General features: G+C 40.2%; 1 protein-coding gene across 2 annotated transcripts in view; it reads right to left on the bottom strand.

Moving 5' to 3' along the window:
• HTR2A (5-hydroxytryptamine receptor 2A) overlaps window positions 1–23378 on the bottom strand; it is a 60827-nt gene that overhangs the window by 19856 nt on the left and 17593 nt on the right. The gene's annotated exons all lie outside the window — the stretch shown is intronic.

Below are 23378 nucleotides of genomic sequence, written 5' to 3'. Positions count from 1 at the left end.
GTGGGGGACAGAATCCCCACAGATCCCTTGAAATGCTCACATCTAACTCCAGGAATCTGATTACGTTGTATTTCACAGCAAAGAGGACTTAAGGTTGCAGATGAGAATTAAGGATGCCAATCAGCTGACCTTCAAACAGGTGAGGATCCTGGATCATCCAGGTGGGCTCACTGTAATCACAAGCGTACTTAAGGAGGAAGAGGGAGGCGGGAGAGGCAGGTCAGAGTGATTCAGTCTTGGAAGATGGCGGCCGGTGGACTCTGGAAGCTGGAGAGGGCAAGGTGACGCTTTCCCCCAGCCCCTGGAAGGAACGCAGCCCTGCTGATGTCTTGACTTGGCCCGGTAAGACCTATTTTGGACTTCTAACTAGATTTGAAGGTAACACATTTGTGTGGTTTTTTTTTTTTTAAGTTGACAGAAGTGTTGCTTAAGTTTGTGATAATTGTTACTGCAGTAACAGGAAGGGTACACACATTGCCTGGACTGGTTCCTTCTTTGATACTTGGGGGTTGCTGTAAGTAGGCACATTCAGGGGGTCAGAGAGCGGGGCCTCTCCAGCCTTTGCTTGTACACAGCGGCCTCTGCTCCCACTGTTTTGGTGGCCCTGCCTTTGTTCATTTGGAGTGAGATTCACCCGGCAAACTCGTCAAAACTTGATGAGTTTTGATGCTATCCAAGCTCATGTATGAACTTTTAAACCTTCCTGTGAGGAAGAAAACTGTTCCACAATATGAAAAGTAGCCTTGCTTTTCACCTTTATTTATTGTTATTAAAGTGCAATTCACAGCTGTAGTCACCTGGGGTGAAATAAGCATGAGACCGGGTGGGGGGGGTGGGGACAGACAGACAGAAGCCCTGCCTTTTGTCCTTGGTCCTTCCTCTTCCTCATACAAGCTACGGATGTGATGGACTTGTTCTCCCATAAACATTTACAATAACCTTGTTAAGTTCCTCAAATCCTTTGGATATTTGAATTGAAACTGTGGGTTTAATTTTGGGGGAAACTAACATCTTAGTTCCGCAATTTACGATGTCAAATTATCCCAATATGAACATGTTATATCTTTTTAACTGGCTAAGTCTTATTATTTTGTCTATAATAGTTTAAGGCTTTTTTGTCATAAAGGTCTTGGGAATTCTCATGTTACGTTTTTTTGCATCCAGTGTTGCTGCCTGTGTCAATCTGTGTGGTTGTTACTGTTCCTTTGTATGGTGTGTTACTTCTGAATTCTCAGGTAAAGGTTGGGTTACTAGTATTTCCTTTATAGATTTGCTTCTCATGGGCCTAAGTATTTTTTTTCGAGTTTGTTCTGAGGATTTAAGCTGCTACAGCTGATTGTATGCAGCAGAAGGGGTTTTACAGCTCACGCCCTAGCCTGTGTGCCTCCTGGTGATTCTATGGCGGGGGGTGGGGTGGGGAGGATGGACCTTTGGGCAGAGGACCTCTAGCATTAAAATGTGGGCTCGAAGATCCCCCACTTGCCCACATCCTGCCTGGATGCCTCCACGGCCCCTGCGTGGGCTGCTGCTCTAGCCCCCAGTCCCCTATCTCTTGGGCTGGGAGGGGCAGGAGGAAAGAAAGCTTGGGGGGCCAGCTGGCTGCTCCTCCCTTTCCCCTGGGCTCTGATTCGGCGGTTCTCGACCTTGGAGCACGTTGAAACCACCTCGGAGCTTTAAAATACTGACACCTGGACTGAACCTATAGTCTGAGCCCCAGGTGAGGCCTAGGACAGAAGGTTTTTAAAACTCCACAGGTGATTCTTATGTGCTACGGAGGCCAAGAGCTGCAGCCCCGGCCTGAACTTAGCCCACCGGCTGAAGGAGGTACTAGCCAAGGTTGCTGTTTCTCTGTTTGGTCACCAGGCAAGCAGTCCCTGCCAAGGGCAGTGGCTCTAAGGGGGAGCCCACTCCACTGTCTGTGGCTCTCGGCGCTTTTCCCCTCTGGGTTATGTGTGTCCCACGTGTGGACCTGATTACCTTCTGTTTTCCTAGAGGTTTTTCATAGCTTTTATGCTAGTTCTCCGATTCCCCAATTCCCCTCTTCTGTTAGGTTTAGAAGAAGTAGTCTGCAGTCCCAGTGAATCTGCCTTTGTAATAGCACCTGGAGGCCCTTCTTTACTCTTAAACCTGGAAGACTAAAGGGAAACCAGCCTGAGGAACTAAGCCAGAAGGGCCTGGTCGTCAGCAGCACGTATATTTTCCTTCAGAACATTATTAAATTGTAGGGGGAGGGCTCTGGACACAGTGTCAAGTCTGGGATTTGATTCTTTCCTAACAAATGAACGTTTATCCCGCAGAGTTATTGTGAGGATTAAATGAGAGAAAGTGGCAGGGCCCCCAGTGGCATCTTTTAGGAGATGCTCACAGATGTTAGCTGAACTTGAACTCTTGTGGTGTGAATAGGACAGAAACATTCATTAACTGATGTATGACGGGAGGATCAAAGCTCTGAGAATAAGAGAATCATCTAGCAGGTGGTGTTACAAGTATCAAAGGCTTAGGTATTCCTCCGTGGCTGTGAGCCATACCTTTAGTGCTCCCTTCTGTTACAATGGCTTTTAGACTCTGTTAACACTTAATTAGACTCCTTCTCTGTTAGCCTATAAGAGGGGCACATAATAAAGCTCAATACAATTTAGCTCATTTCAGGCTTGTACTGGCTTGAGGTGGAAGCTGCTAGAATTGACTTTTATTGTCAGGAATTCCAGTGGCGGTCTGTTTTTCTTTTTTCTTTTTTTTTTTTAGCCTCTATTAGAATAAAATATCACGATTCCAGGTCTGGCCCTACCTGACTTCAACTCTTTCTAGGCTGAAATTTTCCCGGAGATTTTATAGTGGACGTCACTAATAAAATAAGTCAGCAGAGACTCCCTAGGTTCAGGGATGTGATCATATAATTAACGTTTGATTAAGGGAAAAACATCACAGCGTTTGGTTAAGATCATAGGTTACGTCCCACTCTCCCCTGCCACCCATCCTCAACCCCCGGTTTTAGGTGAAGCGCGTTCCTGGAAAAGATGTTGAAGTCCTAATTCCCAGTATCTGTGTATGTGACCTTATTTGAAAATAGTTTTTGTTGATGATCAAGTTAAAATAAGGACATGAGAATGAGCCCTAATCCACTATGACTGGTGACCTTATAAAAAGGGGAAATCAGGGGGCAGAGAGAAACACACAGGGATAACATTACATGAAGATTAAGGTAGAAATTGGGTGGTGCAGCTATCAAGACGAGGAATGCAAAGGGTTGTCAGCAAAACACCAGAAGTTGGGAGAGAGGCATGGAGCAGACTGTCCCTCACAGCCTTCAGAAGGGACCAACCCTGCCGATGCTTTTATTTTGGCCTTCTACCTTCCAGAACTGTGAACCAATACATTTCTGTTTGAGTCACCCAGTCTGGCATTTTGGTGTGGCAGCCTAGGAAACCAGTACACCCTCTTGCCTTCACTCTGCCTCCTCGGAGAATTGATGCTATGGATCGGTCAGATTCAAGGACATCATTGAATTATTAGGTTGAAACATGAAAAGGCTGATAGTTAGCCACCTTTGACCTTCAGAAAGTACAGTTTCACATGATCCAACCTAACATTTTTCTTGTGTGAGACCCTAAATAAATATCATTAGGGTGGGATGGGGGGCTGTCTCTCATTTCCACTTCTTCCCTCGTCTGGAGTGTGAAGGGGCTCCCAGCTGGGAGATATCCTGGCCGCCGTTTTCTTTGGCTTTTGCTTATGCTTCTGTGGATGCTCTATATTACATGTAGCCAGACAAACTGTAACAGGGGACAGAACTCCAAAGCTTGCTTTCCCTAAAAAGGTCTGAGGTGGGGTGGCAGGTGGGGACCTTTTGGTGTTCTGAAGGGCCTATGACAATGTTAAGATCTGGAAAAAATCCGAAACACATATATGTAACCTTTTCCAAATAAACATCTAAGTGTTGATACAATGTAACATCTAACTATCAGAGCTGACCTGGCTACCACAGGTAGGTAATATGCCACATTGAACATACATGTTTAAGATGATGTGGGTGGAGGCTCTAGAAATAAGAGTTACCAAAGGTCTTACACAACCCTGGGCACTGGGGCAAATGGTCTTTCCTCTGGCTACCACCATCTGATACTTTCAACTCTTCTTTGCTGGTATATTCTTGACATTCAAGATAACAGACTGGATTTAGGACAAAAGGGGGAGAACAAAGCAATCCTTTGTCCTACTTCATCCTCTGGTTATACATTTCTCTTGGAAAACTGACAGTGTTCTAAACAGTGGGTTACGAACAAGATTCAGGCATTTGTGTCCTGCTAATATGATTCCCATTCTCCTTATGAGAGTACCCAATTTGAATAGTTATTCTCTGTAAAAAAAAAAAAAAAAAAAAAAAAAAAAAAAAAAAAAAAAATCCCTCATTAAAATAAAGCAAAACAGTAATCCCTCATGGCTTTCTAATCAACCTAATAGGCAATTTAGAACAGACTTGAAATAAATGCAAACACTAGGTACAACTTTATATTTCCAGTGAATTCTCAATCAACCTAATTACTTAACCTCTCTTTTTCCCAACAAAGACAGGTAGGAAGTAAAGACGTAGGAATGTTACTTCACTCACTATGAGCTTATGAAACTCAAGAGATAAAAGTTGCAGCAGGGTTTTGAATAGGAAGGAGTCTTCTAATGGATGTGGGGCTTGGCTAGCCCTCTACCTTATGGAATATCGATCTGTTAAGTCAGTACGAGTCTTATATATACCTTAAAATTTGTGAAAGGTAAGTTCAGCTTGCGTTTCTCTAGTGGAGCCTGTTCAACTCTTAGTACAAAATACTAGGGCGCACGGGGCTACTGGTTCTTATATATGCTCTCACAGTACTTTCATCCCGGGATCAGGGTTTCTTACGAAAAGGCTTGTAACTTAGGTTAAAGGGATATCATTATCTAACTACTTATTATTCATGGGGAAAATGAGTTTTGAATGTCTCCTAAGTGTCAGGCATAATGCCGAGCACCAAGGATACAACCCTAGCCGAAACAGTCCCTGACAGCAGAGTTTACAGTTCAGTAGAAGGCATTACTAACAGGGTAATACATCCTAGGGTAGCAGCAGTTTCAGGCTACAATGAGGGGCACAGAAGGGCACTTGGATTTGGGGACAGATCAAGAAAACTTTCTGTTGAAAGGGATCAAAACCTGAGACCTCAAAAATGAGGCTTTATCCAGACAAATTGGATACATCCCCTAGAGACAAGAAAGCACAGCACATAATAAGAACTGAAAGTAATTCAATATGAGGTAAGGATCCTCCAGAGAGAGATGAGCCTGAAGAGGTATGCAAGAGCTCTATCTTGGAGGGCCTTGTGAGCCATCTGGAGAAGTTTTAACTTTATCCTGAGGGCGATGGGCAGCCATTAAATGATTTAAAGCAGAGAATGGAAATGATTGGATGAAAGGTCCGGCAGTGTGGAAAATGGATTAGAAGGGAACTAGAACAGTAAAGAGGCTGATGCAGTGCACAAGGTGAGAAAGTGACAGACAGCAGTGGGGACAGAGAAAAGTGGAGGATTCGTAAGACATTAAGAGAAGTGGTAGAACTTAGTGATTGGGTGTGGGTACAGGAAGAAAAATGAAGACTGAAGGTTTTTAGCTTTGTAGAGTGGAACCTGAAATAGAAAACAAGTTTTAGGGAGAAAGTAATAAGTCAGTTTTGGACACATTGATTTGGAGCTTCTTGGTCAACAGATGTGAGTCTGGACAAGGAAGGTTCTGAGGATTCCTCCAGGACAAGCCCCTCAGACAGCTGTCAGGGGAGGACTCTAGGAATAAATGAGTGCCGAGCTGAGCCTTGAAGGGTGAACAGTAGTGGTCGTAATAAAGAAGGGGAAGATGCTCCAGAGAGAGGGAGCATCCTGATGAGAGAGACTAGAACGCAATGAGGAGTTGCCGGTAGCATAACAGGGTTGAGATGGAGTAGAAAGGCAGAGAATAATTCTTTATTTTTTTAACTGTTAAATTTTCTTGTAATAAAAATTGCACAAATATTCTAAATGATAATATAGAAACATAAATGATCGCTTAACTGATTTTAATAACATGACATAAAGCCCCTAAACTTGATAATAATTGTTATGCAAAATACATAGATGAATACTGTCTTCTTTTAAAAATATAAGCAAGACCTGAAAATAGGCAAGTTTCCATTAAATAAATGAAAATTTTAAAAGCTTTGCCTTCCACATCATTTGGAGAAGGGAAATTCTTTTTTTTTTTTTCTGTATGCGGGCCTCTCACCGTTGTGAGAGGAATCTACTTGTATTCTGTGCAAATCTGTTTATCTTTTGTTGATCTTCAAAAGTAACATTGACATCTTCTGCAGCCGCCTTCTTCATGGTGGCTGCTATCCTGCGAGAATAATTCTTGATAAGCCTTCCATGTCATGCTTTATGCACAAGGAACTAGGAAGGAGCCAATAAGATCCTAGGCAGAGGATAGACCTGGTTATATTTGTGCTTTACAAATTAGGCTGGGCACTAACATGAGCATGAACTAGAAAAGGGAATAAGTCAGACCCCTTTAGAGAATATAGCACGATTCCTGTCAAAAGGTAAAGTCTCGGATGAATGCCAAGGCAGAGGGGATGGAGAAAAAGGAATGAAATCAGGTGATATTGAGGCAACAGAAATAATGGACATGACCATGGACTCTGGGAGGCAAGGAAAATGGCAAGAATGATGCACAGGATTCTGACTTGGCCACTTGATAAGTTAGACAAGATGGGTGAAGGGAAGGAGTAGCTATTGAGCAAAGCAGGAGAGATGGGCCATAACCCTTGGTTCTTCATTCTACTGAAGCCATGAGTTATTAAAAGACTGGAATTTTTGTTCACTACAAGAAACAATTGTAACTTCGATCTGCAGTAAAATATTTGTAGTGATGTCACATTATCCTTTTCTCTCAATATTAAGGCTCAGGAATTATTTCACTCTGGAAAACTGCTTTTCTCTAAGGAGACAGCAATACTCAACATGCAGGGAAAAAGAAAATACTACAGGGAAAAAGAAAATAAAAGACCCAAAAGTTTTTAATAATTTGTCGAAGGCCTCAAGATGTTACTCTATGGCTACTCAGTTTCCAAGTTTCAGCTGAAATAAAAATGGTTAGAAAAGCTTTTTCTGAACATCTTCTCTAAATAGTTACCGTTCCTGGTATCGTGGTACTATGTTCTGTTCGTTCATAGCACTTTTATCTGCTTCAAATTATATTTTTACATATTTGTCTCTCACTGTACTATAGGGTCCTGGGTTGGTGTCTGTGTCATAAAGGGTACTAAATATTTTGACTGTTCCCCTGGCTGGACTTCTAATCTGAGGTCTAAGTCTACTTTATGTTGCTATATAATACATGGAAACCTCCATACTAATTAAGAAATCCCCAATGGTAGTGTGAACAAATTAAAGCAAAACCATGGTGCCAGTTATGGTAAACTGGGAGGAGGGGGTGTGGGTGTAGGTTTGTGTTCGGGCCTGAGATGGGGAGGTCTGTGGCAAAGGAGGATTGCAGAGTGATCTCCTTTATTTTCTTTTGGATGAAGGAAAGCTCTACTGCTTCCAAAGAGAGGAAGAGCTTTATGGAAAGAAGTTCAACTTACACTATGCTGTCTCTATGATTGTTTTTTTTTTTTTTTTTTTTTGCTGTACGCGGGCCTCTCACTGTTGTGGCCTCTCCCGTTGCGGAGCACGGGCTCAGCCGCCATGGCTCACGGGCCCAGCCGCTCCGCAGCATGTGGGATCTTCCCGGACCAGGGCATGAACCCGTGCCCCCTGCATTGGCAGGCGGACTCTCAACCACTGCGCCACCAGGGAAGCCCTATGACTGTATTCTTTTTTTTTTTTTAAAGGATTCCATTTTAATTTTTTTTTAAACCCACATTTGTTTATTTATTTATTTTTGGCTATGTTGGTTCTTCTGTGCGAGGGCTTTCTCTAGTTGTGGCAAGCGGGGGGTCACTCTTCATCGCGGTGCGCGGGCCTCTCACTATCGAGGCCTCTTGTTGCTGGAGCACAGGCTCCAGATGCGCAGGCTCAGTAGCCGTGGCTCACGGGCCCAGCTGCTCCGCGGCATGTGGGATCTTTCCAGACCAGGGCTCGAACCCGTGTCCCCTGCATTAGCAGGCAGACTCTCAACCACTGCGCCACCAGGGAAGCCCCCTATGACTGTATTCTTAAGCACAGAGATCCTGAGTGAGCCTTTCTCCAGAAGCTGGCTTAATTGGATTCCAGCCAGGCAGCATGAATTCTTAATCAGAACATATTCATTTTAAGCAAATAAAATATTGTTGCAGTTACCCCCTATTTATTAACAAAGTGGTCATTAACAGCTATCAGTGGCTGACCTTGACAGATTCCATTACTGAAATAATGAAGTCTGATGGGTTACTATTAACATTTGCTAATGGTTTTACATTTGCCGAACAAGAGATTGGAGTGAAATAGAGCTGCTTACTCAGGCAGGTTGACCACAGGGAGATGGAAGGAAGTAATGAAAAGCACAGGAAGCTTAATGAAAAATGAATGGCTCCCAGGAAGAATTTCTACAAATGAATGCAAATTCAGATATATATCTTTTAATCACCATGTTGAAAGTTTGATTACTTAATATTAGAATCACCAGATGTTTTTGTTGTAGGCAGAAATGGGAAAATAGGAATTTATCCCTTTAAAAGGTCCTAGTCATTTCATAATAGCTGGTAGGAAACTGAACCAAAATGCTAAAATGAAGAAAGCAACCAGGTTCAGAGCCAAATGGAGGAGAAAAGCTTAGCAGCAAGAAAAGGAGAATAAGATGAAATCCTATTGAGTGTTAGCATTTCTGAAACTTGGAGTTTGGGATTCCAAAGGATATGATTTTATTTTATTTTTTCTCCTAAGCAGCTTCCTTCTCACTGACATACTTTTAGATTGTGAAAAATGTCCTTCCCTTATCCCCAAAACCGTTTTTAAATTTTCAGTACCTCTAGACACATGACCCAGCAACAAATACCAACACAGCTCCTTCCACCACCCCTCCCCCATCCCCAATCAGCTGTGGGCCAAGGAGTAAACTTGCCCTTGTGATATAGTTTGGGAGACATAGAAAGGTCTTTTCAAATTGTCTCTCCCACCTTCCCCAAATTTTCCCATCACAGATTCATTTCTTTATATCGCATGTCTTGATCTTTCTGGCACTCTCTACTTAAAATGCACCCATTTCTGGAAGGGGTGATAACTTAGAACCCATTAGCTCTTATCAACTAAAACCTTATCCCAAATAGAAGCCTTGTAGGGGCTGAAGCAGATGGAATGAATTATTTTGGAGAAATTTCCCCTCCTCTAAGTGCTACTTTGCAGAGGTGGAAAAGCCCACTTGTGGCTCTCATAACTCTTAATAGGAGGTTCCTTCTCTGGCTTAATCTCTATTGCCCAGACTTCCTGGATCACAAATTACTGAACTGAAGTCAGTTTGTTTTATGCTTTTACCTATTGCCAAAGAGCCCAAGGTAATGAGGAATACTGGATACATGTGGGGACAACCCCCCTTTAGAAGACAAAAATACTGTCTTGCTGTTGCCTGCCCTTTAGTTCTTTGGAGATGGGGCAGGATCCTACTGATTTCTGACATAAGAAATTAGCTGTGGACTTCAAAATGACCTCTGTGCGAGCATTCAAAATAGAGAACCAGATGACAGTGAAGAAGTTCCTTGTCAGATTTGACTATTACAATGAATCACCTTATTGTACCTTCTGTAAGTATACTTCAACCCAGCAGTTGGTGCACAGTATATAAGCAATGCATACGGTTTTGAACCAATCAATTTAAGCATTTCACACTTTAGAGGAGATGACTCACAGCAAGTAGCTCCTTGAAAAAACATTTTTTCCCCTGTGTGTTCAGTCATTAAGGGCCTATTCTGTAGGTACCACAATCTAAGAATAGAGGTAAGCACTGTGTAAGATATGCTCTATGCAAATTAATGTATTAGGGAAGGCAAACTATACTATCAAGTTTAATAAAATATAAGCAGGACAAGGAAAATTAGCAGGGAAAAAAGTACTGTAGAACTTTGGGATAGATCCAGGGTGGCTCTGAGGGACATAGAGGGCCCCCAAAGAGAAACCACCCAAATAGGAAACAGAAATGTGGAAATAAAAACTGGCTGACCCTTGACTGGGAGATGCAGTTGTTAGTGACTCCTATTAAATGAAGTCTTTGTAAGACAACTTACAACGTCTGTTGGGTCAGTTAACTCTAAGAGTGTCCTCTAATTGGTAAGAACTTCGCTGGTAAAATACTCCACTTCACAGAACTTGGAGGCAAGACCTACAGGAAGAGTAAGAAGTGAAGTGAAGGGTGGGGGGGATCGGAAATGATATTTCAACCCTGAAGCCAAAGAGTCTAGTAACTGGGGGAAGAGTAGGCAGGTCCTAAGGGAGATAAAGTACAAGTGAGGTGAAGTAAGGATGGAGAAATGGGCAGGTGCCTGAGGGCAGAAGGACTTATTTAGCATTTAAGCATAAGGAAAGCATTTCACAGTCATCCTAAGGGAGATGGGAAGCCATTGAAAAGTTATTAAAAGGTCTTTACTTACATAGCTCTTGCCTCTGAATTCTGTTGAATAATGAATCAACCCTGTGGTTATTTAAACACTCAAGTGTTCATCTACAAATTAACTGGGTTAATAGGTGTATGTATTAGTGAGTATATAAACATGGGTTAATAGGTGTATGTATTAATGAGTATATAAACAATTTTGGCACCTTTGTGACCAGTTGATTACCATGAAGGCTTTTATGAGGATGAAATATGCAGAGTACAGGGACCACAGCTGACTTTTCCTTGACGTAAATGATGATATGACTTACTTGATTGTGAATCTTATCACGTACTGAAATCCAACTTTTTAATAAAGTAGTATAGGGGGTTAGTTTTCCTAAGTTATAATGGAAGTTGGTGAGAGCATGTGATTGTTATATGCAACATTTTCAATAACACAACACATGAGGCAAAGAACTATAGTAAGGCAATACACCCAAGGAAAATTAAGTTCTTTGCTTGGTTCATTATAACACTTTATTTGAATATCCCTATTTTGGACTATGTAGAAAAATACTGGTACTACTTATAAAATGACATTTGTTCTACAAATAAAACAAGTTATTGGTGGAAATATTAAAAGAGTAGAACGCTTTTAAGCACTTGTTGGTCATTTCCGTGTAAATGACTTAACTCACTAATTATACAAGTTTTCAATTTAATCCTCAAAGAAAATATCAAGGACCTCTATACTGACAGTCTCTTTGGTGTAACCCTGTTTTACCATGTACGTGTGAGAGTAAAAGTTTCTTTTAAAATCTGTAACTTAGGTTCTTTAATTCAGACTTATTTTCCCAGCAATTAGTCAAATAACGTCACATTATAAATGGTTATACAACTTTGAGTTAGCATATTACTTGTATAGACTTTAAGGGCAAATACAGATTAAAAACAAGAGGATAAATACTCCTTATTACAAATAAGGGAAGAGGCCTTATTTCTTCTTTCTTCTTATCCCTTCCCTTCTCTTAGAGCATTTTCTTTTGTAAAGTTGTAAATTCTTTCTCTGGCTTTGGGCTTTAAATCTTTTAAAAAGCCTCTTTCAAGTCTTACAACTAGGAATGTCTTTCCCAAGGACCAGGGAGCTAACTCTTTGAAATGCCATCATCAAGGGAGATAGGACCTTTAAATAGCAATAGACATGTCTAGTGGCTATCTTACAGTTCAGAACTATTGGATTACAGGCAAAAACATTTTTGGGTCATTTACTTAGAGTATATGTATATATGGGTATGTGTATGTATATACACACCTGTGCTGTTGGGGGCAGGGGGAGGATAAATCTGAAGTATGGAATGCTCAGCAACATCTATCACTGACTGAAGGATACACAGACTGAAGGTGAAGCACTCCTAAAAGTTGTTAGTAGCAATGGGAACGTGTGGATGCTCAGAGCAAGGTAAGATTTTCTGGGCTCCCTCCAGCCATCTCATGAGACCTTTTTGCTGTCTTCATTATTAAGTTCTGCTGTCTTTATCTTGCCCACATCCTGGGAATCCTAAGAGGATTCATTTGTAAGTGTTTTATAAATTGCTTTGTAGATTAAAATTCTCTATAAAGTGTTTATTACTCTGAGCAGTCCTGACTTGGAAAGATTAGACTTCTGACAGTTCACATTTCCAGAGAAATGCATCTGTGTTATTAACCCAGGAGGCTGGCTCACACAGACACAGTTGGATCAGGTGATCCGCTTCCTGATGTGCTTACCTGTGAAACTGACCTGTCCTTCAGCCTTAGCCTGGTCTTACAGTTCTCCCTTCTCTGCTTCCCTCTTTTCCCTGGGGTCTCTCAGCTCTTGGGCAGAGCCACCCTAGACCTGCCTAAAGGACTTAGGGTAGGGAGAGGCTGAGGAAAGACAGTGCTGCACAGTGGAAATAGTCATGGACTTCAAGTCAGAAGATGTGCATTTGACCAATTCTGCCTTCTTAATTATGAAATCCTGACTAGCTACTTAGTCTCCTTGAGCTAGTTCTCATTTAACAAATTTATTGAGCACCAACTATTGGGTATAGTATGTGGGGCTGGAGATTCATCAGTGAAGTAGACTACAACCCCCTACCCTCATGGAACTTTCATTTCAGCTGAAGATAAAACATAAGTAAATATATAATAGAAGCTAATAAAATAAGGTACAGGGGGAAAAGGGATAAAAAGGATGGGGAATAGATGGGAGAGAATGTGATAACTTCTCTGGGGAGATCAGGGTAGTCCTCACAAGAAATAAGCATTTGAGCAAAGGCTTAAAGCAAATGAGGCAATAGAACATGTACCTAATAGAACATGCACCTATCTTGGGAAGAGCTTTCCAAATTGAGTCCAGAGACAGGAAGCTAAAACCTAGTTGTTGACCCTTGCCTGGAACTAATAACAATGACAACAGCATATTCTTGAAATGCTTACTGTATGCTAATCATGTAGTAGACATAAAGTTATCCGGCATATATCTTATACCTAAAATATATCTATTCTACAAGCTGGTTACAGCTGACCTTCATCCTGGAAGGTGAAGGCTAACCCGCACATCTTAACAAATTCCCAGTCTCGGGGAAGGGGCCATTTTCAATTTGAATGTCTTATTCTACAGTCTACCATTTATGAATTTATATCAACATTATGACAGAGCCTGGTACTAACGTGAATATGATGTATTATAAAATTGTGGAGATAATTCTTCATGGAACTTTGAGTTGCTATTCTCCAGAGTATCTTTTCAAAGATGTCTGAATAGTGAACAACCTTGGATGATATAGTGTATCCATCTGAAGCAAAGGGGGAGGTTGCTTACTGCTTATCATAAAGGATTTGGGTTCGTTACACTCAGATTCCTTTTCTCTGTGCAATCTACTGTGGCTCCCTTGGCATTGCCCTGTGTGAAACAGGGCTCAGGCAACCAGCACAAGAAAATGATGATACTCTGGCTGTTACTGCCGGGAATCTCTGGTCCAAGAGTCTCATGTCATCTGCCAGCATCCATGAAACTGTGGCAGGCTAACCTGTTACCTTGCAAGTAAAGTAAAATCTAAGATGCACCCTTCAATCTTCATGTGCACTTTTTGAATGAATTGGCAATTTTGTTAGACCAAGGGAATAGTTAAAGGAATGTAAGAAATGATGATATACCTTATAAACAAATTATTGAAGAATTTCCTGAAGTCTAAATTTTAACTTTGTCCTGATTGAGTACAAAATACCCAGATAACGTAGGAAATAGTTCATCAACTGTCTCAGCACTGCTGCAAAAAGGGGTCAGTTCTTAAGTAGCTGGTTTCCTTAGGCAACTGGGAACCTAGTCGGTTAAGTTCACAAGTTTATATTATCAGTGGAAACTCTGTTTCCATATTCAAACAAAATTTTTCCCCATCTCTCTAAAGGTATGGGTATATGTTTTCCCTAAAGAGGTCAGACTTTAGGGAGCACATAACATTTGAATAATCTGAATGCTCAGCATTCTTGGATGTGCAATGCTACCAGAGGCAGGGCAGAGAGTCAAGCTGAATGGAATTACTGAATGTGTTTGTGTGGCTGGAAATGCAGCTTGAAGACGAAATGGAAGGCAAAACTCTGACAGCTTGGTATTGAGATTTAACGTTAGTACAAGGTCTTTGAGGGTGAAGGCATGGCTAAGAACAAAACTATTCAGAAGATGATGTATTTGGAGGAATTGACCATATGACCAAAAGCAAACTCCTACTCAAGGAATTACAAACTAACACTTCCCTAAAATATCATCATTGGATTTTTCCCCCTTAAATTAGGGAACTGCACCTTTAAAGATGTATAACTATTATACCTAGTTCTTTGAGAGAGACTACTCACAGGGGGTATACCTTAAATTCCCTATATTTGACCGAGTTTCTATTTTATCCTTTATACAGAATTTACATCATTTATCTTCAGGCACTCCCCCAAGGAAGTCTAGGGTGGCTATTCATCCTTGAAATATCCAAAAGGGCTTATAAAGTAATCTACATTCCCTAACAACTGGAAGATTTCCATTTCTAAAGATGGAAAAATTATTCTCAGCTTTTAACATTGTCACATAGAAATTTCAATACTTTCAATATTTTAAAATAGGAAAAACACTTTTTGCAAGTCTACTTTTTTATTCTCAGATAACTATTATTGGATTACTATTTAACAGTAATACCTGAGCTGATAAAATCACTTTAAGGAATTGGAAGGGAGTAAAATGGAAAACTAGATTGAAAGAACAGCGATGACACGAAAAGCACAAGCAACAGAAGAAAAAATTGGACTTCATCAAAATTAAACTTTTGTGCATCAAAGAACACTATCAAGAAAGTAAAACGACAATCCATGGAATGGGAGAAAATATTTGCAAATTGTATCTGACAAAGGTTGAATAGCTAGGATATATAAAGAAGTCCTAAAACTCAAACATTCTAATTAAAATGGACAAAGGACTTGAATAGATATTTCTTCAAAGAAGATATGCAAAGGTCAATAAGCATATGAAATAACACTAATCATTAGGGAAATGCAAATCAAAGCCACAGTGAGAACACTTTACACCTACTAGGATGGCTATAACAAACAAAAAAATAACAAGCTTTGGCGATGATGCAGAGAAATTGGAATCCTTGTACATTACTGGTGGGAATGGAAAAATGCACAGTTACTGTGGAAAATAGTTTGGCAGTTCCTCAAAAATGAAACATAAAATTGCCATATGACCCAGCAACTACGTTCCTCAGTAGATTCCCAAAATTGAAAATGGGACTCACAGATCCTTGTCTGCCAATGTTCATTACAGCATCATTCACAATAGCTGAAGGATGGAAACAACCCAACTGTCCAACAGATAAAATGTACATGCAATGGACTATTCAGCTATAAAAAGGAATAAAGTTCTGATAACGTGCTATAATATAGATGAACCTTGAAAACATGACAAGTGAAATAAACCAGACAAAAAAGGACAAAGTTTCACTTACATGAAATACCTAGAATAGATAAATTCATATCCAAAGTAGATTGGAGGTTACCAGGGGCTGGAGAAGGAGGGAATGGGGAATAATTACTTAATGGTCAGGGTTTCTGTTTGGGGTGATAAGTCTAGAAATAGATAATGGTAATGGTTGCATAAGATTATGAGTATAATACTCCTAAATTGTATACTGAAAATGGCAAATTTGTTATTTAACCATAATTTGTTTAAATGTACATACCTTTCATTTGTGACTTTTAAATAATTTAGCTTCTACATTGGTCAAGGGATTTTTAAAACTGAAAAAGTAAAATTATTGGGACCAAAGTAAACATATCTGAGGTAAGTATAGGCAAGTGAAACTAAAAGGACAAATAGACTACTGTAGGGATAGAATAAGATCAAATTATATGCCAAACTACTATTTTGAATACACTACTTTATTAGTCAAATCTAGAAACAGAATTGGGAAAATGGCTAATAGACTATAATATATCAACATGAGGGAATAACTTGTAGCCATTAAAATCATAATTATGAAGCCCATATGGAAAAATGAAAACACATCAATACAACATTATATGATGTATCAGAATATAGAATAGCATATATAATATCTTTGCTAAAATACATTTTATGTGGGAGTCAAAAACAGTTCTAGGAATAAAATATTTCTAATGCTGTTACTTTAACTTTTTCAAAAAAGGAAAAGTGAAATATATTGGCGGGCTCAGTACTTTCTCTCTAGTAATTACCTATTGTGCAAAGTAATGCTGGTGTTTTGAACTAGATTCCCTTTATCCTGGAGGTGTATCAATTATATTCAATTTTAGTCTGAAGACTTATGTCTAAATTGGGCTACAATTAATGACAGTAGAGTTAAATCAGTGGTTTAAAGGTGTTATATAAGTTAAACTCCAATTAAGTGTTGCTTGGGATCTCATGAAATATTCTCATTTAATGCCAAGACTTCAGGGTTCCTTTTATATAACTATAGGACTATAGAGTTAGGAAATTGGTAGTCCAAACTCATTTTACAAGTGAGGAAACATACACAGCCTGTATTCTGAAGAAAGCTGGATAGTAGCCCAGGTTGCCTGGGTCTTAATACTCTGCTCATATCTAGTGCTGCACATGCATGACAATGTATTATGGCCAGAGGAGCTTGGTGCTGGAAGATTCATCTTCAAAATGTTGTTAGCTTATTGCTGTTAATACTAAATTAACCAAACCCATCATCCCTTCTCTCCTCCTTCAACTTTTAGGATATTTTACACTGTGAGAATTATTTCAGCTTCTCAGTAATTAGACTTTTCTGCATGCTAGAAGCTTAACACAGAAAAAGCTTTCTAAAGAAATATAAATGCAACCCGATTCATATTTCATATCTTGTGAAAAATCTGTTAAAAGCCCATAAACTAAACAGGTTCATTTTTGACCTGAAAAACAAAAAAGGAAATCAATTGCAAAACCCTGTCTTTTATCACTTGAAACTGAATTAAAAGAGAACCCCTTCTGGTCCATCAGTCCCCTCCTGGCCTAATTCAGGCTGCTGAGCCACTGATGGGGTTGCTAAATAATCAATTGTCTGCTCTGCATTCAACCATTATGGAAAAAGAAAAACAAGCAAATCATTCTGAAAATAGGTTTTTTAGCGTCATTCTCTCGATAGGGTCTGTGATTTATTGACCAAAACCAACTGTATTTCAAAATATCAATAATTACAAAGTGTTAGTAAACTCTCCAGGTAGGCAAATGGATGGGAGTTGGAGATAACACCACCTGTCTTGGTCAGGCCAATAAGAGGTTTCAGTGCCTTTCTCTGTATCTTGACACCCAACTTGCTCTAAGCATAGTTCTGAAGGTCTAATAGAATCCCTCTGTACCAGAACAAAAGCCTGTTTGTTCAACAGCTTGCTGACAATCTTAGGTACTGAGACCTAACAGTAGAAAATATTACAGAGCCAGAAAGGATTATCAAAATGTGATTTAATTCTAGACAAATCCCACATAAGTCTTATGATTTCAAAAGACCTCTAGGGAAATCACTTCAGTTGTATCTTTTATTTCTTCCTCTTCAATTCTGGTAATGTTCATGATGTATAATGATAGCTTTAAAATATCATGGTGCTCTTTGAAATGTGAGAAGGTACCTTGTTACCTTCACCAGTTTGGAATGAAAACCGTTCTTAAATTTAGATTTTAACTCAAAGATAAAAGATTATAAAGAATCAAGGCCAATGCACCTGGTTGAGGAAACCAGGATTGGCTCGTTAATGGTCAGTTTTGCCAGCATTTATCAAGTGCCTACTGTGCTAGTGATGAGTGAATCAAAGACAATAAGACATGACTCCTCCCTGCACCTGAGAGGTTAAAAACCCAGTATGCTGTATTGCACGGGTTGACAGCTCTGTGCAACACTACCATTGGTTCGTTGCAAACAAGGGTACGTGCAATGTACTTATCTGAAACTTTAGAAAGTGCATATGTGAGGCGATCCGTGAGAATAGACATTAAAAAGTCCATCCCAATTCTAAACTGATAGCTCAGACAGTGCTTCTTGGTGCACACCAATTCTTGGGCTTCCCTTTGGTTTCTCCTGAATCCGATTACCTGGGAGTGGGCCCTAAGAATATGCACTTTCCTGTGATTCTAACACACTTCTATTGTTTCCTTAGAGAAAAGTCATCCTTCACAGCAGTAGTTTCTCATCCACGGGTGAAACGGTCTTCAGTGATGGGTCATTGTTTTTGTGTCTTTCGCATTGTTTCAGAAACTGGTCTGAGAGTGGTTGTGAGGGATGCTTAGAGGACTAGTTCACTGTTTATCTTTGAGTCTTTCACTCAATTTTCTCTAACACTTATAAACGGTTTAGCCAAACGTGAAGAAAACAAAACAGGCAGGTGAGCAATTGCTGGCTAAGACCATTCACTGAGGAAAGGGTGGCTGGTGGAGACTTCGTTCTGAAAGCCGTACCCGGAATCCCAAAGTTCTCCGCTCCCCCGAGGACATTCCCTAGTAACGCTGCTCCTGTAATGGCTTTCACTTTTATGATATACATAAACAGTCAAAAATGAAACCCTCGGTTTTCCCTGGTGGCGCAGTGGTTGAGAGTCGGCCTGCTGATGCAGGGGACATGGGTTCGTGACCCGGTCTGGGAAGATCCCACATGCCGCGGAGCAGCTGGGCCCGTGAGCCATGGCCGCTGAGCCTGCGCGTCCGGAGCCTGTGCTCCGCAACGGGAGAGGCTACAACAGTGAGAGGCCTGCGTACCACAAAAAAAAAAAAAAAAAAAAAAAAATGAAACCCTCATTAATGTAATGAAACTATTTCTTAATAAGGCTCTCTGATGCTGAGTTCAAAGCACGAAGTTATTGAAAAGACAAAACCATGAGTTAGCTTTGCTTGAAGTTAGAATGTGAAATTTTCATGGTATGTGTCTCTCATTCTTAGCTTCTATGACAAGCCTTGCCAAACCTGTTTCTATGGAAACAGTAAATCTGTGAAAATACTAGAGAAGCTACAATCGAGATGTTCTTGTAAATTTTCATTTGCTGTCCTTTGCCAGGTGACGCCCCCAGATGCAAAATGGGCACAGGTGGACATTCTAAAGATGACTTAGCTATCAGGGAAAAATTATGAGGGCGTCTAGGAAACCCTGTTTCTCTTCCTCCCTTTATTTTCCTATCCTCTTCTTTTTTCCCTCCTTTCTTTGTTCATTCATTCCTTTTATTTATTCAATCAACAAGCATAATTGAGTGCCTATATGTAGTTAAATCTAGACTTTTTCCCCATCTTATATGGGTCAGATAAATAGACACAATAACCAGTGTGCCAAAGACAGACAATAAATGGAGATCAGCTTTCTTCCAGACAGGCTTGAATATCTTTCATGGGATGAAACAAAAAGTTTAATAAGCAAAAGCCCTTACCCAATAGGTGGGTTAATTGCTGTATTAGAGGAAAAAAGAGAACCCCTGAGTAGACAGACTTTTGGTTTCTATATCAACTGGGTGGTTTCCAAAGTCCCTATATCATATGTAAAAACTGGGTGGTTTCTTTGAATAAAACACACAGTGGGCATTAGCTTGGTCATGTTTTAACCATCTGAGTACAGCCTGTAAACAAGGTCACCCATATAAACCTTTACAATGGTTCATCTGGGAGTTAAAGAGGAATAGAAATATGAAAAGAATCCATCCTATAGAATATAGAGAAATGTAACTAACTAATTTTGGAAATGCTTTAAAAATCTAAGATAATGACAAGCATTGATAACTTATCATAAAGGTTCTCTTGGGCATATTCTAATAGGAATTGAGCAAGAAGTTTCTATCCACCTCTACACCCCACCATAGCCAGCAGTCCTAACTCCTGAAATCAAGCTTTAATTAAAAAAATAAGAAATATGAGGCTAGATTAGAAACTAAATTTAGGAAGACATTTTAAAGTACCAGCATACTTCATACTTCTGGACTCTGTGGCCAAAACAAAGGCTGTTACCCCTCAGTAAGCAAGAGAGCAGAATACAGGGAAAGATCAGCAGGTGCCACCTTCTAGAATTAAAATCAAGAAGGATCATAATACAATGGATGAAACTCTTCATCTGCAGAATTCTTCCTAGAAGCAACTCTGTAGAAGAAAGTTTTAAAAATGTTTCTGATTAAAAACATATCTTCCTGTTTATCCGAGACTCCAAGGTACCTCTCGTAGCCAGCACCTGTAACGTGACTAATGCAAGGAATCTTAGAGCCATAACGTTTATATATAATTGACTATTTTGATGACTGAGATGAAATATTGAAAGAGTCTGAGAGCTAAGAAATCTTCAGCGTTCTTTCAGTGCTGTCCAGGGGGAAGATGTTCTGATTTTTGATGACCAGTCTTGCTTATTTAAAGACAAATATCCCTAGAGTGGAAAAGGGCATCTAACTCATCAATTAGGGTTAGATGAATTTAGACATCCTTTAAAGGATATTTTGATATCTCAATCCTTTGTTTGTCAAGCTATATCATGTCTTTTGCCTGCATTATTCTCTTTCTGGAGAGTTCTGTCTCATTCTCCATTTTCCCAACTTTTAAAACCCTTTTTCCAAGCTCAACTCAAATGTCTGTTTCCATACAACCTTCTCTCATCCCCAATTCTGCTGAGTTCTTTTCATTTTTATTATAATGGCAAATTCTGGTTCCTGTTATAGATCTTCCTCCATTAGACTGTAAGCCCTTTGCTGTGCACTTATATTTTGATTCACGTTTTAAAAAAGCTTAAATGTATGCGTGAAACCCTTTGCTACATGCTTGTATATTTGTTCAGTTCTCACTGTATCCCTCACGTGCTTGTACTGCCTCTGGCCCATTATGGATCCTCCCTTACTTCACGTTGCTATTTTGTACGGCCATCTGAAAGGACTGCCCTGCCAGGAAGGAGACTCCCAGGCCGGTGAATGGGTCCAGGAAAATGGGTATATATTACCTATGTATTAAATAAGTCAGCTTATTGGAATTTGACTCATGTAAGTCAACTTCCCAGAGTGTGATTATTCCTGGGCAAAGCAGGGGGAAATCTGAACTTGCAAAGTTGATGTCTGGACTGTAGAATGTGGAGACCCCACTGATGTCCAGCTGCAATGGTGAGATTCTGCCTGGGAGACCCATGAGGCCTCTAAGAGACACATTACCTGCCTTCTCATAATGAGTTTAAAAAAAAAAAAAAAGCAGCCAATGGAAAACTACCCTGAGATGCTATGTGGATTCTGATGTGAGAGAACTGGGCTTAGGAGTGGGACGATTGTCCTACAGTTTCCAAATAGGTCTTAAAATCTCAAACTAAAACTCACCATCTGGTGGGGAAAAATTTCACATCTTTCTGACAGACCCTACTAATTAGGCATTTACAATAACCACAACGTGATTGGTATTAAGTAGAAAAATAAAAGTAGTTATTTTATATAAATGTTAGGCTTTCATAGATTATGGGGGAAGTAATCTAAAAATAGCTTTTTGAAACCAAGTGCACAAGGAAATAAGTTTCTTAAAGATGCTTTCAGCTTCTGACTCTAGAAGTTAATTTTTGGATAGGCATTATCTATTATATAACTTGGGCTTAAGAGGAAGTATATATTTTTTTGTTTTCTCTGGGAACTCATCTAGTGAGAGAATAAAGAGATGATTATAATATGTGAAAAGATAATACATGTAAAGGTTGTGGAAGACTCCAAGCAGGGCAAGTACCTAATCCTTGGAGAAAAGGGAGAAATCAAGAAGGCTTCCTGAGCCTGGCAGCTTCCACTCCTTCTTGGAACACAGTCACCATGCTCTGAGGGGCCCAAGGCTCCTTGGAGGAGAGGAGAACCGAGACACTCAGTGTCTGGCCCCAGCTCAGCTCCCAGCCGACAGCTGGCGTCAACCACCAGCCATGTGAGTTCTCCATGGCAGATGTCCAGTTCAGAAAAGCCTCCAGATTGTTGACTAGAGGCCCAGCCAACAACACATGGAGCAGAAAAGCACACAGTGGAGCCCAAGTCAACCCACAGAGCTGGAAAGATAATAAAATGTTGGTTGTTTCCAAATAAAAAAACAAACAAACAAGAAGGCTTCCTGGAGAAGGTGGTGCCAAAAGAATAGTAGAAATTAGCCAAGCAAGGAGATGAGAAGGCATTTGAAGCAGAAGATGCAAAACTTAAGGTGGAATGACGTGGGAATTAGGGGCAGTTTATTGTAACTGGAGAAGAAAATGTGAGGCAAAGTATGGTGGGAGATGAAATGGAAGGGTGGACAGGGACCGTACTTCCAGGGCCTTGTGTCTCTCACTGAAGAATCTATAATCCATTGGCAGCAAAGTCATTCAAGGGTTTCCAACAAGAGAGTGATTTAGTTAAACCTTTATTTCATATGGTGACTTTGGTGACAAGGTGGAGACTGATGGCAAAAACAAAACAAAAATGGAAAACCCAAAACCCTGTGGACAGGGAAATGTGTGCAGTGTCACAGGACAGATGATGGGGCTGAATGAAAGGAGAGAAGGCTGACGTATGCAACAACTAGCAAGTAATACCCAAAAAACCAGAGGACTAGTCAATTGCTTAGATGTGGAGGTGAGGAAGGGAAGGAATTTAGGGTATCACGTGACTGAGCAGATATTAATGCCATGTTCTAAGATAGGGATTTCAGCAGGAGGAATGGCAGACGCTGAGCACAGCTTTTGATCTGGTAAGACTGGGTTTCCTGTGGGCCTTCTGGCTAGAAGCACTCAGCACATAGTTGGATGCAGGAGTCTGAAGCCCTGGGGAGCACTGTGGGCTGGCATACAGATTTGTTAGTTCGTCAGTGTTCTGCTAATAGCTGAATCCATGGAAATGGAAAGGACCCAGCAAAAGCAAGGAGGAGAAAAAATGAGACGGTAGAGAATGGATCTCTAGAGAACACTACCATATAAGGAATAAGAGAAAAAGGAGCTTAGAAAAGCAACAGATCAGAGAGGGAGGAGAAGATGAGGAAGGAGACAGTTTCGAAGAGGAGACGTCAATACACACAAATGCATAAAAGAATAGTAGATAAGGTATGATAGGTATAAATAAAATTTGGATCAAGGTAGTATCCAAGCATGTGTCCATGTGTCTTTACTCCCTTCTAAAATTCCATTTAATGATTCGAAAAGATAAAGCACATTGATCAGAATAAATTATAACAACCCATGAAAATGTCATCTCATTAGTATTTCACAAATGATGGAGGAATCTCTGGAAGACAGCAGATGGGACCTGGTTTAGAGAGAAGTAGAAGTTGAAGAAAGGGCCAAAATGAAAGAAAA

Source organism: Mesoplodon mirus (assembly GCF_964341445.2).
Source record: "Mesoplodon mirus genome assembly, chromosome: 17".
Taxonomy (NCBI): domain Eukaryota; kingdom Metazoa; phylum Chordata; class Mammalia; order Artiodactyla; family Ziphiidae; genus Mesoplodon; species Mesoplodon mirus.
Note: the sequence above shows the minus strand (reverse complement) of the source record. Positions and strands in the feature narration are given on the sequence as shown.